This window comes from Lynx rufus, unplaced genomic scaffold (assembly GCF_022079265.1).
Source record: "Lynx rufus isolate CCGP_SWC_20201006 ecotype Redwood Valley unplaced genomic scaffold, mLynRuf1.p SCAF_2, whole genome shotgun sequence".
NCBI classification, from domain to species: Eukaryota; Metazoa; Chordata; class Mammalia; order Carnivora; family Felidae; genus Lynx; species Lynx rufus.
In genome coordinates, this window is record NW_025814834.1 from 8,777,646 (window position 1) to 8,799,516 (window position 21,871).

Here is a 21,871-nt window from a genome sequence, read left to right on the forward strand (position 1 = left end):
TTGGAAGCAGAAGCAAGTAGCTCTCTCAATATCTAGCTCTCTCCTCTGAAGCTAGATATTAAAGATATTTGCAAAAAAGTAAAAGGCTCCACTGCTCGTCCGATTTTTTTTTTTTTTTTTTGCTTTGGAAAACACAGTTTTTAAAAATCAAAATGTTATATATATTAACATGTAATAGGTTTGTGCTGTTACTTTTATATGACTTGATAAATATCCCATATATGTCTCAGTTTTAATTTTCAATATGTTAAGTACCATTAAATGTATATCCCACATAAACAAAAGATCTTTAGGCTCCTTGATGTTTTTAAGAGTTTAAAGGGGTCTTGAGTCCAAAAAATTTGAGAACTGCTGATTTAGACAGGTTTTTTTTGGGGGGGGAGGGGGAGAGGAATACATTTTATGGAAGTATAATATATATACAGAAATGTTCTTAGATTATAAGTGTGCAGCTCAAGGAATATTCACAAACCAAACCAAAACAGAAATATTCGCACGCATGTAACCAGCAGCGACAGAAACAGAACATGAACATTCCCTTTTGTCCCCACTCCGGACCCAAGAGTAACCATTATTTCCCGCCCAGTGAGGAGCTTGGTCTATTGAAAAAAAAATTTACCTACACACGAATCTCACAGTATGTGCTCTTTTCTACCCAGCATCTTAAGAAAAAAAATTTTTTTTAATGTTTATTCATTTTTGAGAGATGGAGAGACCGAGCACGAGTGCGGGAGGGACAGAGAGAGAGGGAGACACAGAATCCCAAGCAGGCTCCAGGCTCCAAACTGTCGGCGCGGAGCCTGACACGAGGCCCGAACCCCCGGACCGCGAGATCATGACCCGACCTGAAGTCAGATGCTTAACGGACTGAGCCCCCCAGGCGCCCCACCCTCTGGCATCTTTAAGGTCACGACCGTGAGGGTGGCCCGCGGGGAGGGTGCTGGGGGCTGGCTCAGCCTTGAGCGCACCCCCATGTGCTCATCCGCTCTCCTGCTGGTAGACCCTTGCGTTGTCTCCGGTGTGGGGCTCTTACCAACAGAGCTTCTGTGCACATTCTTACAGCGTCCTTCGGGAACGGTCCACCCGTTGCTGTTGGGTACATACTGGGGGCCGGGTTTCCTTTTTAGTGTGTCGTGGTCAGGCCACAGACCGGAAGGCGAGACTTTCACGGCAGCGAGCGCGTTCCACCAGAGCCACCCTGGCCGAGGGGCGGGATACAAAGCTCTCGGTTATCCACTTGGAATCTCCCGCCAGCCCTTTCTTTTATCCTCGTGCCACACCCAGGGCCGTCGGTGTGACCCGCAAAGCTGGATCGGTGCCGTGGAAGTATTTTGGTGGAAAGTGTCACTTTGGAAGAGAGGTGGGATGGTGACTGGGCTGCGGCCATACAGCCCTTGGGACTGAATCTCCACCCCCACCCCTTGCTAACTCCAGGGGCTTCTCACTCTCTCCAGGTCTTGGGAGCGCAGGGACAGGGGACTCTCCCGCAGTGACCCCACTAAAAAGGCTTCCTGCAAATCGTCACATCAACCTAGCAGCTTTGGCACAGGCCTTCGGCGCTGTGATGGGTGAGACATTCCCTTCAAGAGAGCGAAACCACAAACGTCACATTCCTAGGAATAAACTTGATGACCTGTGTAGAGAAAGGCACAACGTTTTCCTGAAGGCAGAAAGCCTAAGTAGAACGGAGAGGCGAACCGAACGGTATTCCTGGATGGGAAGATGACGAAAATGTTGATTCCCCTCCAAATCAAAGCAAATCCAATTAAAATCCTAACAGCCTTTTGCAGACACGTAGAAATACTATTCTCAAATTGGTCATTGCAATCGCCAAGAACTTTAAAAGAAAGAAGAAATGACTACAGTTTCAACCTAACAAATGGTGTGCTGAAATTTAGAAGAAGAAGATACTGGTGTGGAGAATTTTCTAACTACACGAGGCAAGAAATCGTGATGGAAATTTTGATATATTTACATATATGAAAATACCATGTATGAAACAGAGAGGCGGATGTCAAACGGGAAACGTTCTGGTTATTTCCAGAACTAGTCAGAGGAGCGTGCGTTGGGTGTAGAGATTACTAAAAAAAAAGTAAACCAAACCTCAACAAATTAATAATACGAGGAATGAAGATGAAGTGAATGACTTAAGTATGGACACCAAGAACCGAGGGAGGGAACAGCAAAACAAATCCGAAGAGAAGAAAGGAAATGAATTTATGAAAAAATGGAAAAATGGAAGAACTGGTAAGTATATATATTGTTTTTCTTTTTTCTGAACTATCTCCCCCCCCCCCCCCCCGCTTTATGGAGGTAAAATTGACTAACGAAAATTGTGTATGTACTTCAGGGGTACAGTGTGATGGTTTGATGTAGGTATACATTGTGAAGTGATCACTATAATTAAGTTACTTAACACATCATCCACCACCTTACATCGTTGCTATTTCGTGTCTGTGTGATGAGACCATTTGAGGTCTCCTCCATTGGCGAATTTAAAGTATACGGCACAGTACGATTAACTAGTCTCCACGCTGTACTTTAGATCCCTAGGACTTAGTCACCTTAGAACTAAAAATCTGTACCTTTTGACCAGCCCCCCCCCCCACCAGCCTGTGGTAAACACCATTCTACTCTTTGGTTCTATGAGTTTGACTATGTCAGACTCTACATGTAAATGAGATCGTACAGTCTTTCTCCCTCTGGTTTATTTCACTTAGCATGATGTCCTCCAGGTTCATCCATGTTGTCCCAGGTGTCAGGGTTTTCTTCTTTTTTATGGCTGAACAGTATTCCATTATATATATAGTTTTCCTTATCCATGCATCCGTCGACGGACCCTTGGGTTGTTTCCAAGTCTTGGCTATTGTGAATAATGTTGCACGGAACACAGAGGTGCAGGTATCTTTTTTGAGACATTGATTTCATTCCCTTTGGGTATATACCCAGTAGTGGAATTGTTCAGTCATATGATAGGTCTGTTTTTTATTTTCTAGGAATTTCCATACTGTTTTCCATAATTGCTATACCTGATGACTATATGAAGAGAGAGTTCTTCTGGAAAAATCAGTGGAAAGAGACAAATCTATAGACCATCTTAGTAATAAATAAGAGAGAAAATATTAATTCAGTGAGAAAGATATAATTATAGATAAGGTGGATGTTATAAATTATTTTATATACAATCATATCTGATCAATATACATATTTTGAATTAGATGAGTTTATGGGAAAGTGCAAATGGCCAACATGAACTAAAGAAGAATTAGAATATCATAATGCCCTGTAACCAAGGAAGTACTGAAGAAAGTTCTCAAAGAAATGATCTCAAAAAATGGTCTGAACAGGCAGACCCCTTAACTAGATAGTTCTTTCATAATGAAGGAACGGCTACTTCTATGGATGCTTCTGTTTATTTTAGGCACAGATGATATATCCTGACACAGAAATCTGACAAAATAAACAAGAAAAATAGAATTTTAGCTATGAATATGCAAAAATATATGAATATACAAAAAATGCAACAGTACAGGAGGAGGGCATTGAAGTGTCGTCAAGTAGAACTTCTCCCGAGAAGAAAGACACAGATTTCATGTTGGAAAACCTATCTGAGGAGAAATTGCTCTGGAAAATAGTGCTTAAAAGTAATGGCCATTCAAACTTGAAAAGTGTAGAAAAGCATAAGAGAATAAAACAACTATTACGACAAAACCCACAATAACCACTGTGAATACTTTGCTACTTTTCACCCAATATTTTTTACTCCCCACAACAAAGAATTAATTATCCAATCTAAAATACCAATAGGGCCAAGGTTGGGAAACCCTGATTAATATCTTGCTTTTTTTCTCTTTAAAATAATTTCAGGGGCGCCTGGGTGGCTCAGTCAGTTAAGCAACGGACTCTCGGTTTCAGCTCAGGTCACAATCTCAGGGTTTGTGAGTTTGAGTCCTGTATTGGGCTCTGTGCTGACAGTGCAGAGCCTGCTTGGGACTCTCTCTCTCTCTCTCTCTCTCTCCAAATAAATAAATAAACTTAAAGAAAAAAGAAGTTATTATAAAAAAAAGTCAGCATTTTCTCAGAGGTGGGCAGAATCCCCCACCCCACCTCGCCCACCTTGCCCAGAACCTGTGAATTTGTCACCTCACATTGTGAAAAGAACTTCACAGAAATAACTCAGGTAGGAACCTGAAGGTAGGGAGCACATCCTGGATGATGTGCGTGGTCCCACTCTCATCAAATCAAAGGAGCCCTTAGAATCGGGAACTTTCTCTGGCTCCAGTGAGACAGGCGAGGCAGAAGAATTCCGACAGACTTGAAGCATGGAAAGACGGGGGTGATGTCGCCGATTGGAGATGGGGCAGGGGCAACGTGACAAGAATGCAGGTGCCCCTCGGGTGCAGAGAGAGACTCCCAGCTGAGGACAAGAAGACAGGGACCTCAGTCCAGGCACCTCACGGAACTGAGTTCTGCCAACAACCTGAATGAACCCGGGTAGTGCCTTCCCCCCTCCCCTGCCAGACCCTCCAGATTTGGAGCTCCAGCTGGCCGGCACCTTGCTTTTGACCTTGTGAGCCCAGGAGCAGAGCAAACGGCAGAGCCTGCCTACACTGTTGACCAATAGAACTCCGAGATGGGGAATTGTGTGGCCGTGAAATTTACGATAAGGTTCCCGCAGCAATAGAAAACAAATACATCTGGCACGATGAACAATTCCGCCGTATTCGCGAACATCTGTGTATGTAGATCTTTGGCCCCATCTCATGGGCTTTTTATAAACGTCGCCCGGTTTCTCTCTGGAAATGTGCTTTCAATTCATCATCAGCCATACTGGAGAGAAATGGCTACATCTTGCCCTTACCAACGTTTAGGGAAGTCACATAAGACGTACCCTTTAATTTGATAAGTAAAAACGTATACTTTGATATAATAATAATTTGTCAATTTTTCCATTAACATAATTTAAAGTGCCAGATATTTGCTAATTATGTACTTTTTAAAAAGAATTACCTCTTGGGTCTATCAGTTCTGTTTTTTCCCCTGTTTTCTAATTATTTCTGCCTTAAAAAATTAATTTCCTTCTCTTTTCTTCATGTGTATTCTTTTCTTTCTCCTCCTTTCCTTTCTTTTCCTTTCTTTTCCTTTCCTTTCCTTTCCTTCCCTTCCCTTCCCTTCCCTTCCCTTCCCTTCCCTTCCCTTTCTTTTCTTTTCTTTTCTTTTCCTTCCCTTCCCTTCCTTTTCTTTTCTTTTCTTTTCTTTTCATTGCAACTGAAGATGAACTTTCTTTTCCTGATGTTCAGATTCGGGGAAATAGGTAATCCCATTTCATAGGTATTAATGACTAAATCATAATATTAGGCTTGGGGCGCCTGGGTGGCTCAGTCCGTTAAGCGTCCAACTTTGGCTCAGGTCATGATCTCATGGTCTGTGAGTTCGAGCCCCGCGTCGGGCTCTGTCCTGACAGCTCAGAGCCTGAAGCCTGCTTCGGATCCTGTGTCTCCCTCTCTGCCCCTCCCCTGCTCGCTCTCTATCTCTGTCTCTCAAAAATAAATAAATAAACGTTAAAAAAAAAGAAATAGATTTCGAGGCAAATTGTTTCTACCTGTTTTATCACATGACATCAGAGACTTAATTTTCAATGAAAATTTAGTTAAAAGGGAGATGCTTTCTTTTTCTGAGCATAAATTCAGTACATGCACATTGCAGAAACTTCAGACAGTAGAGAAAGTCAGCTGTATTAGTTAGCTGGGGCTGCCTTAATGAAGAAAGCCCCACAAACTGAGTAGCTCAAACAACGGAAATGTAGGGTTTCTCAGTTTGGGAGGCTAGGAGTTAAGGTCACACTGTTGCCACAGATGGTTCCTTCTGAGGCTGTGAGGGGAAGTCTGCCCCAGGCCTCTGCCCTGGCTTCTGCTGGTTTCCTGGTCATCTCTGCTGCTCCTTGGTACGTAGAGCACCACCCTGATGTCTGTCTTCTTCTTCACAAGGTGTTCTGTGTGTGTGTGTGTGTGTGTGTGCTTCCAAATTTCCCCTTTTTGCAAGGACATCTTTTATATTGGATTAAGGCCCAACCTAATGACCTCATCTTAACTAATTACCTTGGCATTGCCTCTATTTTCAAATAAGGTCAAATTCTAAGGTCCTGTGAGGCTTAGGACTTCAACATATGAATTCTAGGGGGCGCGGTTCGACATGTAACAGCAGCCTTGTTCATAGTCACCCTTCCCTAGGATGACTGCTGGTCTCGCCATCACCGTGCAGTTGGTGTATTTTCTTCCAGGTTTGTTCTACACGCATACGAACACTCGCGGAATTTATTTTGTAAAACATGGAATCATACAGTTCTCTAATTTGCTTTTTTTTTCACTGAACAAAATGTTCTGAACACCTTTCCACGTGACCAGACACAGATGATATTTAAATGGGTGTATAGAATTCTGTGCTTTGATGAGCCATGTTTTATGGATCTAAGAATGTTTGTTTTTCCACGTTTGCCCTTCAAGCAGAGCCGCCACGAAGATACCCGTATGCAGAGTGCTCTCTGGATTCCTGGCTGCAGGCGGGTCCGCTGGTTTAAAATGGCCCGTGTCTTGCAAAATATTTTGACACATATTGACAACCTGCCCTCCAGAAACGCGGGGAGGTGACCCTTCACACTCCCGCCGCCAAAACACTTTCTCCTCCATACCTGCTCCTCCCCAGCCTTCCGTACTTCAGCGAGGACAGCTCCGTTCTAGCAGCCGGGGTCAAACCTTTTTTATTTTTAATTTTGTTTTCATGTTTAACTTATTTTTGAGAGAAAGAGAGACAGAGCGTGAGTGGTGGAGGGGCAGAGAGAGAGGGAGACCCAGAATCTGAAGCAGGCTCCAGGCTCTGAGCTGTCAGCACGGAGCCCCATGTGGGGCTCAGCCCCGGGGATCATGACATGAGCCGAAGTTGGACGCTTAACCCACCGAGCCACCCAGGCGCCCCGAGGTCAAATCTTGAAGTCATCCTTGTTGCCTTTTTGCCTCACACCTCGCACTGAAGCTCTCAGCAGGTTCCCTGAGCTCTGCCCCAAAGTCTATCCAATCGGACCCCTTCTCCCACCTTGGTCCACATCATCTTCTCACGTGGACCATGTCCCTGGTTTCTCACCTTGACCTGACCGGGGTCTGCCCCGCCCCCTCAAAGTCTGTTCTCCCTACAGCCGCCAGAGGGCGCACCTTAAAACGCAGATCAGACCCTGCCCGCCTCTTCTGGGACTTCCCAGAATAAACCGCAAGGCCCTAGCCAGGGGGCTCCAGATCCTATTCCGTGAGGCCCTGCCTGTGTCCTTTCCCCGTTTTTCCAGGCCCGTGTTTATCTCATAAAAACACAGAGAAGACTCCTTTGCATATTAAGATTATTAGCTCCGTCCACCAGAAGTCACTGGTATTTTTCCCATTTTGACATCTGCCTTTTTATCGCATTCATGGACTGTTTTGATATGTAAATTCATCACATTTTCCATTAGGACTTCTTCCTTGCCTGTGCACTTAGAAAGACTCTCTCCTCTTTAAACTTATATATTCACCAATATTTCCTTCTAGCATTGTTATATATAGAACATCGAAAACATTACTCACTACTTAAAAAAAAAAGTTCTTGACAGTTGTAATGTATTGGCTTCTCAAGACAAATTTTAGAATGAATTTCCTTAGTTGTCTGCAAAACCCTACTGGGATTTTTGTTGGGGGCTGCTTTAATTTGGGGGAGAATGCGTATTCCTATCCAGGAGTTTGGTTTGTCTCTCCATTTATTTTAAGCTTTAGGGCCCCCAGTAAAATTTTGTGACTTTTTAAAAATTTTTTATTCACTTTTTGATAGAAAGAGACAGAGTGTGAGTGGGGGAGAGGCGAACACCGAATCCAAAACGAGCTCCAGGACCTGAGCAGTCAGCATAGAGCCCAACGCGGGGCTCAAACTCGCCAACGGTGAGATCATGACCTGATCCAGAGTCGGACGCCCCACTGACTGAGCCACCTAGGCGCCCCTTGTGGCTCATCTTTACCCAGGTATTGTATATTCGCAGTTGTTCTCGTGAAGGGAATGCTTTCGGGGCCGACTCTTTTCCTGGGGACCCCGTAGCAGGCCGGGCCCCTCCTGCTGCCCCTGGGATACCTGGAGGGCGTGAGCGCCCCGGCGCCGCGGACAACTGGAACTCCCAGTTCCACCCGCAACCCGCCCCGCGGTCCCGAGCTGCCGCCTCCGCTGCCTGCCACGGCGATTCGGTGGCGCCCCCTGGTGGCCGTTACCAGTGTGGCGCTTCTGCTGCCTTTCAATGCCACGCAGGCATCACCTTCCCGGCTAGACTGTCGAGTCACCTCCCCGTGAAGGAAGGCAAACGATTTTCAACATTTTGGATTCAGCAAAATACACCTCGGAAGATGAATATGAAAAAGTCACCCTAAAGCCAAACCGCCACTTGAAAATGTAGCAGCTATTTATGTATTCACTCCGAATCGGCTGATGCGACGGATCTTAGGGGCCAGGCCGCCGCGATACAAACGTGAACCGAGACAGACAAGGGCCCCACTGTTCCCCTGCACAGTGTATTCTAGTGAAAGGAGACACAGATAATCAAGTAAGTCAATGTGATTATTTCCAAGAGAAATAAATAATTTGAAGAAAAGAAAGCAGGAACAGAGGCGGTGGGCGTGGCCAGCACTGGCTAGCGGCCAGGGCAGGTGACGAGGTGTCCCATGGAGGGACAGGGGAACGAGAGGTCCACGCGTGGAGACGGGCGAGCTAGATACGACTCGCTCTTGTCCAGTCCGGAGCCCGTCTTTTCTTTACAGAAGTGGAAATTCAGTTAGGAGAAAAGTGGAATATATACGTTCTTACTGCCTTGTGCATTCCTTCATAGCCATAGTTTACAATGCTGTTGTGTTTCACCCACAAGAAAGAGCACAGTTCCTATTCATCACGTGGGGAAGTGGGGTCTGCAGGCCCAGAAAGTGACTCTTGTTACCGGAATGTGGCTGTCGGGGCTTTGGCCTGGGTGTGGGAGGCATTTCTCTTTTGGCTTTGAGCTGTCTTTCGGGCTGGCTTAATGACATCTTTTTAGGCTGTAATTATTGTTGTCGATACGAAAGAGCAAGTCTAGGAATCGATGACACATAGCGTCCTGGGCTAAACTGGGTCCCCCCCCTCTTCCCAAGTTGAAGTCCTGACCCCACTACCTCAGAACGCGATGGCATTTGGAAACAGCATGTTTGAGGAGGTAATTAAGTTAATGCGGGCTTGGGGGTGGGTCCTCATCCGATACGACCGGAGTCCTTAGAAGAAGGGGAGATCAGGACACAGGCACACACAGAGGGAAGACCACGTGAAGACAGCGAGGGGGAGGCCCCTACGAGCCAAGGGGAGAGGCCTCAGTTGGAACCAACACTGACAACAACTTGATCTTGGACGTCCAGCCTCCAGAATTTCGAGAAAGTAATTTCCTACGGTGTAAGCCAGACAGGCTACGGTACTTGTTAGGGCAGCTCTAGGGGACTAATCCATGTAGATGAATGTTCTCTTTAGAACGAAACCTAATGGTTTGGTTGAAATGAAGCTTGATGGTGGTTGAAATGAAGGGCTTACTCTAAGAAATGTTTGTAAACACGAGCTTAGAAGGTTTAGGAGCACCTACAAGTGGGGAACCATGAGGTGGGAATGCGGTGAAGCCGAAGGAAGGGGAGACCTGACGGATCCTGCTGGCCCTGGGGTGAGGAGGGAACGTGTTAGCGGGAAGAAGGTAGAACGTGGATGCTCAGAGGGTGGGGACCAGGCAGCTTGTAGAAACTCACTCATTCAGCCAACACTGAGTGGGGTCACCTACCGGCCAGGGGATGGCAGTGAATCAAAGCTAAGGAAGGGACGCGTGAACTTGGGGGCAAACAAGACAACAGAGAGATGCGCTGGTGAGTCAAGGAGACGTCATCAGGTTTTTTCCAGAATCTGCTGAGATAGCCCCTCAGCTCTGCCCTGTCGTCACCCACCCTTCTGCCCTGCTGGGCGCTCACCGACCTTCCAGTTTCCAACTGAGCTTTCCACGTCCCCTGACTGGGAAAGAGTTACCCCCTCCCTTCGCCACCCCCCCCCCCCCGGGCCAAGTTTTATAAATTGAGGACCTGCTTTGTGCCAGGCACTAGAGATACACAGTGGGGGGTTGACAGGGTTCCTGAAAAGGGAGGCTTTGTCTTCTGGATACGGAGAGAAGTGGGTGGATTCAAGATGGGCTGGAAGTAGAGTCAGAAGAATGTGGGGAGGGATTGGATCCATGGGGAGGTGGGAAGGAAAGAGAATTCCTAAGGATGATTCCTGGGTTGGAGGGCTAAGGAGTAGGATGCATGATGGGGAAATGGAAGGGGAATCTGGAATTTTCTTAGGCATCTGGGGTTTTAGATGCTCATAATGCATCCAGGAGATACCAAACAGCAGCTTGATTTGTGAACTCTGCAAGCAGGTTGGGCCGGAGCTAAAAATGTGGGATTCGGCAGTTTACAGACAGAATTTAAAGTCATGGGACGAGGTCAAGTCACCTGGATAAAGAAGCCGGAGGCCAGGATGACTTTTGATATATTAGGTTTTTATTTTCATTTATATTAAAATACTTTCTCATTTCCCTCTTTCTTTCTTCTTTCTTTCTTTCTTTCTTTCTTTCTTTCTTTCTTCTTTTTTGACACAGGATTATTGTGAAAAGTGTTTTTTAATTCCTAGATATTTGGGGGATTTGAGAGCTGTCTTTATGTAACTGATTTCTAATTTATTTCCACTGCGGTCAGAGAACGGACCCCAAATAATTTAAATACTTTTTCTTTCAGATTTGTTGAGCCTCACTTGGTGATCCTGTGTACAGTTGATCTTGACACACGTTCCACGTGCACTTGAAAAAACTGTGTATTTTGTGCAGTTTGGGGTTTTAAGTTCTACAAATGTCGATTACGGCAGGTTGGTTGGTAGTATTTGAATCTCCTGTATCCTCAGTAACTTTTTATTTTATTTTATGATTTTTAAGTTTTTATTTATTTTTGAGGGGGAGAGAGAGAGAGAGAGAGAGAGAGAGAGTAAGCATGAGCGGGGGAGGGGCAGAGAGAGGGAGACACAGAATCCGAAGCAGGCTCCAGGCTCCGAGCTGTCAGCACAGAGCCCCATGTGGGGCTCGAACCCACGAATTGTGAGATCACGACCTGAGCCGAAGTCGGACGCTTAACTGACTGGGCCACCCAGGCGCCCCTCCCCAGTAACTTTTTAAAAACTTAACTTGAGGGGCTCTGGGTGGCTCTGTCGGTTAAACATCTGACTCTTGATCCCAGCTCAGGTCATGATCTCACGTTTTGTGGGTTTGAGCCCCGCGCTGAGCTCCTCGCTGAGTGTGGAGCTGGCTTGGGATTCTCTCTCTCTCTTCTCTGTCTGCCCTTCCCCCGCTCTCTCAAAATAAACAAACATTAAAAAAAAATTAACTTCATTTATTAGAACAGTTTTAGATTTACAGAAAAATTACATATAAAGGACAGACAGTTCCCAGATGCCTCACATCCAATTTCCCTCACAATTAACATCTTACATGTAGATGTTTTATTCACATCAGGAATCCATATGGATATACTATTATTAACTACAGTTCATGCTTTATTCAGATTTCCTTAGTTTTTAGCTAATGTGACTTTTCTGTTCCAGGATCTTACCCAGGATCCCACATGATAGTAATTACATTTCCTTAGGCTCCCCTTGGCTGTGATAGTTTCTCAGACTTTCCTTGTCTTTTATTATTTAAAAATAATTTTTTTAAATGTTTTTATTTATTTTTGAGACAGAGAGAGACAGAGCACGAGCGGGGGAGGGGCAGAGAGAGAGGGAGACACAGAATCCGAAGCAGGCTCCAGGCTCTGAGCCGTCAGCCCAGAGCCCGACACGGGGCTTGAACTCATGAACCGCGAGATCATGACCTGAGCCAAAGTCGGACGCTCAACCGACTGAGCCACCCAGGCGCCCCTGACTTTCCTTGTTTTTGATGACCTTGACAGTGTTGAGGTATTTTGTAGAAGGTCCCACTGGGGGATTTGTCTGATGTGCTTGTTACGATTAGATGGGGGTTAGGGGGTTGGGGGAGAGGACCAGAGGTGAAGCGTCATTCTTACCGCGTCATGTCAGAGCTACGTATTATCAACATGCCTCACCCCTGATGCTGCTGACCACCAGGCTGAGACACTGGTCAGTTCACCTGGGCATCCTGCCTTTTATCGGCCACCCTCTCCAGGGGTCCTCCTGGCCTCTGCCAAATGTCCCCGTGGAACATCGGGGATGTAAGAATACTCTTCCAAATACATACATTCTTCCCCAGTGACTTACATCTGGATGTAGGAATGTTCTCAACGTTCCAAGCGTTTTTTTCCCAGCCGCCAGTGCTCTCCGCCCATCACCGAGAGTGTTTTTTCTCTCGTGGGAAATAAACCGGCTTCGGTAACGGCCCACGATCCTTTTGAATTTTCCCGATGGAATTTTGGCTCCTGTTCCGCAGTTGTCCAGCGCGGCCGGTCCTGCCATCTGCTTTGGAAAGATTCTCCTCTCCCGTTAAAGGGCAGATTCCTTCCAGCTTGGCTATTTGCTGAGCATTCGTTTGTTTGTCTCGCTGTAACTCAGGAAGGACTCAAAATTTCTGCTGGCGTTATTGCCTCGCCCTTTCTGTGTTTTCCTGACCTCGGCGAAGCTTTCGCAGTTTGAAGACTCTACATCTGCGGGGTTATACTTCGTCTTCCTCGGCTGATTTAGTGTGCATCTGATTTCCTTTCAAGTGTTTTGAAATAACGCTTTTAACTCAGTGGCGTCAACCAGTTTCTTCAAAAGTGCTTCGATTTGTCTAGGAAGCGTCTGTTTGCTCCTGTGCTCCTTACGCCGGGTCCCCAGCCCCACCATCCAGGCCATCTTCCCCCGAGACCACCACCCAGGCGCTCCTCCTTGGTGAGCGGTCACCTAGAGGCGTCATCTGATTTTCTTCCGAGTTTTCTTTTTTTAAAATTTTTTTTTAACGTTTATTTATTTTTGAGACAGAGAGAGACAGAGCATGAATGGGGGAGGGTCAGAGAGAGGGAGACACAGAATCTGAAACAGGCTCCAGGCTCTGAGCTGTCGGCACAGAGCCCGACGCGGGGCTCGAACTCACGGACCGCGAGATCGTGACCTGGCTGAAGTCGGCCGCTTAACCGACGGAGCCACCCAGGCGCCCCACTTCCGAGTTTTCTAACATTCCACTTTGTTTCATCTGTTCACTGACCCTCCTATTCCCTTCTTTGGCTTCTTGTGAAATCAACTTCGTGCATCCCTGAAGGTCATCGTTTTCATCCAAAGCGTCTTTACCGTCGTCCCAAGCTGTCCTTTTTTTTCCTTCTGATGTATTTTGAAGATTGTTCTGGCTGCAGGTATGTGACAGCGATGTGTTCTGACACATCTTCTGAAGACTGAAGGTTTCTTACGATGCCGGCTGCCCGCTCCACCTGTTCTGAATCTTCAGACTTCCCTTTGACACGTCCTTTTCTGAAAGCCTCTATTTTAAGTCCGAGAAGAGTCGGTGGTTTCCAGCTCTTTATTAATGGTACCCAGGTTTTTCAAAAGACTATCTTTTTTTAAAAAAATATTTTAATGTTTATTTTTGAGAGAGAGAGCATGTGAGTAGAGGAAGGGAGGAGAGAGAGGGAGACACAGAATCCGAAGCAGGCTCCAGGCTCTGAGCTGTCAGCACAGAGCCCGACGCGGGGCTCGAACTCACGGACTGTGAGATCATGATCTGAGCTGAAGTCAGACGCTTAGCTGACTGAGCCACCCAGGTGCCCCCAAAAAGACTATCTTTTTTAAAGAAACATCTTGGAGTCACGGTAAAATCGAGAGGAAGGCACAGAGACTTCCCATATCCCATCTGCCTCCACTCATGCACAGCCTCCCCCGTCATCAACATCCTCCACCAGAGTGGGGCATTGCTACAGTTGATAAACCTGCATTGGCGTGTCCTTATCACCCATGGTCTTAAGACCCAGCCTTATGGTCTACGCTAGGCTTCCTCCCCGGTGTTGTACATTCTGTGAGTCTTGGCACATGTACAATGACACGTATCCATAAGGTTTTTTTCACTTCCCTGAAGATCCTGGCCATTTTAGTAGGTATGTGGTGGTGTTGCCTTGCTATTTCAATTTGTATTTCTCTGATGATCTCTGATGTATGGCATCTTTTCATATGCTTCTTTGCCATTGGAATATTTTCTTTGGTGAGGTGTCTGTTAATAATGGCCATTTTTAAATCAGGTTGTTTGCTTTCTTATTGTTGAGTTTTAAGAACTCTTTGTATATTTTGGATAATAGCACTTTGTCAGATGTGTCTTTTGCAAATATTTCTCCTAGTCGGTGGCTTATCTTTTCGTTGTCTTGATAATGTCACTTGCAGAGCAGAAATTTTTAGTTTTTCTTTTTTTTCTTTCTTTCTTTCTTTCTTTCTTTCTTTCTTTCTTTCTTTCTTTTCTTTTCTTTTCTTTTCTTTTCTTTCTTTCTTAGAAAGAGAGAGCTCTTAAGCCAGAGAGCAGGGCAGAGGGAAGAAGAGAGAGAATCTGAAGTAGGTTCCACACTCAGCTTGGAGCCCAACGCGGGCTCGACCACCCCACGACCCTGGGATCATGACCTGAGCCGAAATCAAGAGTTGGGCACTCAACCGACTGAGCCACCCAGGTGTCCCAGAAAATTTCAACGAAGTCCTGCCTATCAGTCATTTCTTTCGTGGGTTATCCATTTGGTTGTAAAGAAAAGGTCATCGCCACGTCCAAGGTCATGTCTCCTCTGTTATCCTCTGGGAGTTTCATAATTTTGCTTTTTACACTCAGGTCTATACCCATTTCGAGTTAATTTTTTATGAAGGGTGAAAGATCTTTGTTTAGACTCTGGAAGAGCCCCCGGAACCAGTCGCCGCCCGAGTGGCTGGGATTATACGCTTTCTTTCTACTCATCATCCCCTACCCCTACTGCTGTTTTCTTGACCAAACTCAGTGGAGGGGGTTTCTGGGCCGAGTGAACTGTTCTTGTGTTTGGGGCTCTTCCAGACTCCCGTCTGTCTTAGGAACCCTCTCCATTTTCTAAGCTCTGCCCGATTTCCTCTTACCCTTGCAAAGTTTCTCCATCCATGGCAGGACTGCTCTTATCCAGACCTCGCAGCACCTCCCCTTGGAAGCTCCCCTCAGCACACCCACGAGAGCCTCAGTCCTCTTAGGAACTAGCTCATCAAGGCTCCCCTGTGCCTGCCAGCCTGGACCCAGCATCACCACGAGCTGGAGAGGAACACCGTGAAGCTATCGGATGTCCCCACCCCTCCTGGGACGCCACCCTCAGCCAGCAGCTTGCTCTTCCGGAAGCACCTCCCGAGGGCCTCAATTCTTGGCATCCCCTCTGCACTGCCCCCAGACAGGCTGCTGTGGAATGAGGATGAACCAGGCCCCCAGGAGCCCCACCAAGCCTGGAGGAACACGTGCTCCTGCCTTATGCCCCGTCTGCCTGCATCTCGGATGGGACACAGAGATCACTGCCACCATGTTAGCTGGTGATGCTTCCCCCAGCCAGACTCAGAGCCACCACCCCAGTGACAGCTCGGGAATGTCCTCCTCACATGCCTCCTGAGCAGTGGCAGGCCACGGGGCAGAGGCCCTCTTGGAAGGTCCAGTGGGAGGGTGGGTGCCCGCCCCTCCTCAACATGAACTTGGGCCAGTCTTCCGGTTGCTTCCTGGGCTTGAAGACCCAGGAACGCTCAGGTTCCCAGCCTGGGGTGGACAGTCGCCTCCCTGCCTTCAGCAAGTCTGAGCTCCTGGCCCCTAAGAGCCTAAGCCACCAGCCCAGCTTGGGTTCATGTTATTTTGTTCCATCACTGAGCGGCAGCCCTGATGGTGGCTTGTGGGCATTTGTCCCCAAGACGCTCCCCTGCCATCTGCTGGAAAGCTGTCAGGTTGAATAGACAAACTTGGATATGATAGGAAGGTGATGGTGCCCCTAGAGGCGTGCAGTGTGGTCCCCTGTTGGGATGTAGCTCTCAGATGAGCTTGAGTGATGCCCGACCCCTGATCTCCCCAATCATCGGGGGAAGCTCATGGTCTAGGGGGACAGGGACAGACCCAGAAACAGAAACAGAAGGTGTGATATGCAGGAGAAGGATGGACAACCAACTGTGGGGGTCCAGCTCAGACCCACACCCTTTCTTGGGTGGCCGCACTTCCGGGTGTGGGTCCAGGCCTGGCTCAGTTCTCTGGCCCCCAGGCTGGTCCGCACCACACCCAGCCCCCCTGGTCTCTCTGGTGACCACGGCCATCGCGGGTGGCATCACAGCCCTGCCCTGCACCCGGGGCCCGTCCTCATCCTGGAGAGGCCCATCTACCTCAACCCCCTCAACCCCCAGCCTGTGCCTGGGGGCTGCTCCTTATTCCTTTGCATGGAAGCCGGATAACCAGCGGTTGATGTCACCTGCCCTCTCTTGCTTCTCCAGGTGTGGCCCCTGGGCCGCAGCACCTGAGGGCTGGTTAGAAGAGCAGAATCTCAGGCCCCGTCCCAGACCCTCCGGACCAGAACTAGCTTTTTATCAAAACCCCTAGGTAAGCAGCAAGCACATCACTGAGACCGGGCAGCACCTCGGAGGTGGGAGCACCTCGGGGCTGGGAGAACCAGGGAGGTGGGAGCACCTCGGGGCTGGGAGAATCACGGAGGTGGGAGCACCTCAGGGCTGGGAGCGTCCCAGGGCTCCAGGAGCCTATGACGGTAAAACACTCCAGTCTAACGTACGAGGAGAGTGCCAGACGAATAGCTGCTTTGCTGTTAAACAGGCGATCAGAGTGGGAGGGATTCTGAGACCCCCCCCTTTGCTACCGTTCATTTTGCTCCTGGGGGGGGGGTCACAGGTAGAAAGTACACTAGGTGAGTTGTCTTGCAAAGGAGATAAAGAGATCACAGGGAATAACTTCTGAAGCTCTGACTCCCCGGCAGGGGTGAGTGGGTTTCCTTTATTTAGGGTTAGGATGAATATTTAGAAAGGGGAGGGCGTCATCGTTTGCGGAGGGCGTAGGGCCGCGCATGCACCGTGAGGAAACGTGCCTATTCACACAGTGTGATGTGAGACTCGTGTTTGTCTTCAGGTGGGGACTTCAGTATTGTCATGAGGTACAGGTAACTGGGTCACTCGTGGGCCATTCCACGGTCCATCTGTGCAGGTGGAAGTCAGGGCTTGAGCTCAAACTGGTCTGGGCCGTCTGGGCCGCTTGAGCTCTTGGTCCGTCCGGGCGGTTATGGCTTGCTTGAAGGTAGTGTGGGTTTCCATCAGGGGATGCTGTGCCCATCTGGTCCTTTGCCTGAGTTAAGAGATAAACTGGAAAGAAGGGCTCAAGGCAAACATGTGGGAGAGAGGCTGATGGGTATAAGCAGGTGAGCAGTAAAGGTTAGGTGTTGGGCTGTAGCTGGTGACAACTGGGCCTCAATTATCTGCTTACTGATGATTTTTGGAGGAAGGCAGGCAGCTGGAAGAGCGTGTGGAATGTCGGACTAAAGAAGAGGTACTGCCTGCCGGGTCCACTCCTGGCTCTGCTGCTGTGTGGCCTTGGCCAAGTTGCTTCACCTCTCTGTGCCTGTTTCCTCATCTGTCAAGTCAGGATCCCAGAGGACCCACTTATCGGAGTGTCGTGAGGACTGAGCCCTTGTAGACACTTGGTAGTCACTCAGTCAATATTAATGAGGGCTGTAGGCGGTTAACAGAGAACCTTGAAAGAGTGGGGCTCTGTTGACATGGGTGGTTTCGGAGGATTTAGCACATGGAGGTCAGCAAATATTTACCTGCCAGTTACCACAAAACAGAAATTAAATCAATACTCATTCTTTTAAAAAAAAAAATAATTTGTTTTTGGGAGAGCACAAGCAAGGGAGGGGCAGAGAGGGGGACAGAGGATCTAGAAGCAGGCTCTGCGCTGACAGGCTGACAGCTCGAACTCATGAATCAGGAGATCGTGACCTGAGCCAAAGTCCGATGCCCAACTGACTGAGCCACCCAGGTGCCGCATCAATACTTCTTCCGTATTGCATCATCACGCAATCGAATTTCTAAGTCTGTTTCCTAAGAAGGGAAGAGAGGTTTCCTGATTTGAGAATGCTTGTTATAATTATCGTAAGGACGACTGATTTGCAAGTCCCAGACCAACACATCTCAAGGCGGAGCCAAGCAGGATTTGCTGTCGACTGGATGGGAAGAGGGGGTAGCCGATGAGGCAGGACGTCCAGGATGATTGTTGACTTAAGGAACCAGGGCTGGAGGGGGTGGGGGGGTGCGGTGCCCTGGCAGGTGGGCTGACGTGAGTTCCGGGTTGGGCCCGCCTCATCCGGGACTGCTGTTGGACACCCATGGGCTGTGGGTGGCTGCGGCTGGAGAGTGAACTCCGGAGGACGGGTTGTGGGTGCTGCTGGGTCCCCTCACATCCCTCAAAGCCACGTGGCCCTGGGGTTCAGCGGTATCTGCTGGGCGTATATCCCCCTCCCTGGGGCAATTTTTTTGGATCATTTATTTTGTTGCCACCATCGTATTACAAAACATTTCAAGTGTTCAGAAGATACCACAAGGGAATTTTACAGGGGAAAATGATCTGATGGGGAGAAGAGACAGATGCCTCATGCAGAAAAATTCCAAATAATCGACGTAGATACTTGCTCTCAAGGAAGTGGAGCCTAATCCCCACTCCGAGTGTGGGCAGACATAGCAACTGTTTCCTGGGGACAGACTCGAAAGAGGGAAAGCGAACGAGCAGCTTTACTGCAGAGAAACCAGACCATGCCGTCTCCACCAGGTGATCAAGGTCAACATCAAGGGATTGAGTCACGGGGCTGCGCACACCCTTGATAAGCTGTGGAGGGCAGCGCTCTCTCTGGGTCGTCTCCTAATCAGGAGAGAAATAATCAGACAGATCCCACCTGTGGGGGATTCTACCAAATGCCTGTCATGGAAAACACGCAGAGTCTGAGACACTGCCCAGCCAAGAGGAGCCTACCAACACATGATGGCTAATAAGTGTCATCGTGGGGTCCTGGATGGGATCCGGCACAGGGAAAGGGAAAACTACGGACATCTGAGTAATGGATGCGCTTTAAGTATTAATGACACTTTCACATATTAATAATAGGACATCAATATTCATCCATTAATTATGACAAATACACCATGCTAATTTACGATGTTAATAATGGGAGAAACCAGGTGCAGGGTGGATCTGGAAACTCCCTGTACCACCTTTGCCTGTTTTTCTGCAACTCCAAAATTCTTTCAGACAATAAAGCTGCTTCAAAACAAAACAGCCATACACCCACCACCTAAATTCTGCCCTTCACACTTTACTGTCCATATCAGACATTACGTGTGTATCACGCATCTATCCGTCTCTGTTTACTTCTCTTGACTGCCCTCTCTTTTTTGCTCAAGACGGCACGTGGGAAGCTGGGACAGGTGGGCTCTCAATGCCACGGGGTCTCGGGGTCTCCAGGTCTCCGGGTCTCCGAGTCTGGTACGCTCTAGGAATGCCCCGTCCCCAGCCTCGGCTGTAGCTGGAAACAAAGAACTCTACTGTCACCCAATGGATACTTAGAGAAATGAAAGTTGAGTGCTTGAGGGACAGCTGAGGAGGCCCAGCAAGGCAGGGAGCCCCTCTGGCTGGGGGCCAAGGCAGGACCCCTGACCCCTTGGCCAGTTCTAGTCTAGACCCGGACGTCTGCCAACTCTGGCCCCAGTTCCCAATGGCGCAGCCATTTCGTAGGGTTATGCGTACTACACTTTTCAAAAAAGTCTTTTCTGGAAGGAGGTAGAGCATGAGGGAACCGGGAGTCTTCTTTCCAGTTGTGCTAGTGTTTTTCGTGACTAGGAAGAACAATTTCGGAGCAGTGGCAGGGCCTGTCCAGCTGCTTTGGAAAGAGAAGTGTCTGGGGGCAGGGGCGTCGGCTGACGGGGCTTGGGGGGCCCCGGGGCACCGACGGGAGGCCCAGGTCTGCGGCCTGTCTTGGGCCACAGGTACCTGGTGTCCGGCTTTGCCACACATGCTGTGGCCACAGCCCCTCCTGAATATGGAGGCGAGAGGGACGGGAAGTGTGTGACCTGAAGGGCGGGCGGCACAGCTTGGTTGATCCACGTCCTGCTCTTCTAAGAGGGGCCCCACCCATGAAGCGGCTGACCACAGGCGTGGCTGCTCATGCCTCAGGGTTAGCAAAAGGAACAGAGTGTGCCTTAGTCTGGGTTTCCCCAGCAGCAGAGCCTGGGACAAGGGTTCGAACGCTGGTCATTTATTCGGAACTTGATCCCCGCCAGCCCCTGTACAGAGTGGGACGGGAGCCAGGGGAGGGAAAAGATGGGATACAGGGTATGTCATTACACCACTAACATTGTGGTTTTGGGGCTCAGCCCTGCTGGGAAGCCCCCCCCCTCCCCCCGCCCATCCCAGCTGACGGCTGAGGACGCTGGGGTGAGGGCTGCTTCCAGGGACTCTTAACTGCCACCCTTCTGGTGCCCTGGCCCACGGTAAGTAGCTTCTAGAGGGCAGAAGCGGGTGCTACGGGGAGGCTCGGGGCACCGCTCGGTCCTCTGTGTGTTCATGTGTTGGGGTTGGCACTCGACCCTACCCCACCCGCCTCATTCCCCACGGGGAGAGGTCCACGGCGGGGCTGCCCGAGGGCTGGGGAGAGGACCCCTCACAGAGTCAACGGAGCACGAGAAGGTACTATTTGGGTTAGGAGTGGGGCCGGGACGAGGGGACCCTCATCCCTTCTCCACACAGGTGACACCGTCAGGTGGGGAGATGTCAATCTCTCTCAAGCGTGGAAGGGGGTGTGTGGGGCAGCTCACCAGGGAGGAAGGAGAGGAAACCGGCTGGGGCACGGCCTCGTCTGGAAGCTTCCCCTGGGCTGGCCCCGAGGCTCCCCCTACAGCCTTGTCCCCTGCCCCTGCTTCATCTCCACCGAACCGAAGACCCAGGTGCTGAAGAACAGAACAGGACCGTGTCATTTCCACAGATCACCAAGTACGTAGGTGATAAAAATTTGTTACCGAGCAACAGGAGTCCTGAGGAGCTAAAGTTCATCTGGTAGAGAATGCTGAAAAGTTGAAATCTTCCCCCTAAATCTCTAGTGGCTGTCTTCCGGAAGGGCTACCTAGAAAAAAATACTGCACAAGTTATAGAGGACACGACCTCCTACCTAGAAACCTGGCCGTCCCTGTACCGGGAGCCCCAGGTCCCCGGGGACGAGCCCAGCACTAGCCCTTGGGGCCTGAGGTCGTCGGCTCCCACCGGACCATCACACGGGCAACCAGACACCAGTGGGGCCGCGGCGGTCACTGTGAACAAACGCCGCGCAGAGGCGTGACGCCAGTCGTGAGGGGACACAGCTTTGTGTGAAGATCACTACCTCTTCGGTCGGCGTGAACCGGGGCAGGGACGAGTCTCCACGACAGGCTGTGAAGGCCTTTGTCCCTACTGACCGTGTCTTGGGTTCTAGACCCCGCGGAGGATCGCAGGCTGACCACAAGCGGTCAGGCGGGCGGGCGCTGACCGTCAGCGTGGAGAGAGGTTGAGACGGCTCCTGAGGGAGGCTTTCCTGTGGGGTTAGTTCCTGGGACCCAGCGCACAGGCCTTTGAGATTGTAGTATGTGGGGCGTCTGGCCTCGTCCCTCACACCTTCTAGAAACAAAACGGCCGGAGAGATGGCACGAGGCTCTGAAAGTGGCGGGAAGGCCGCAAAGGGCCAGGGAGGAAGAACGTCCCTTGTAAACCGAGCGGTAGCTGAAGGGCAGTGTGTCTGGGGGCATTTCTGGCAAATTCTCAGGGGAT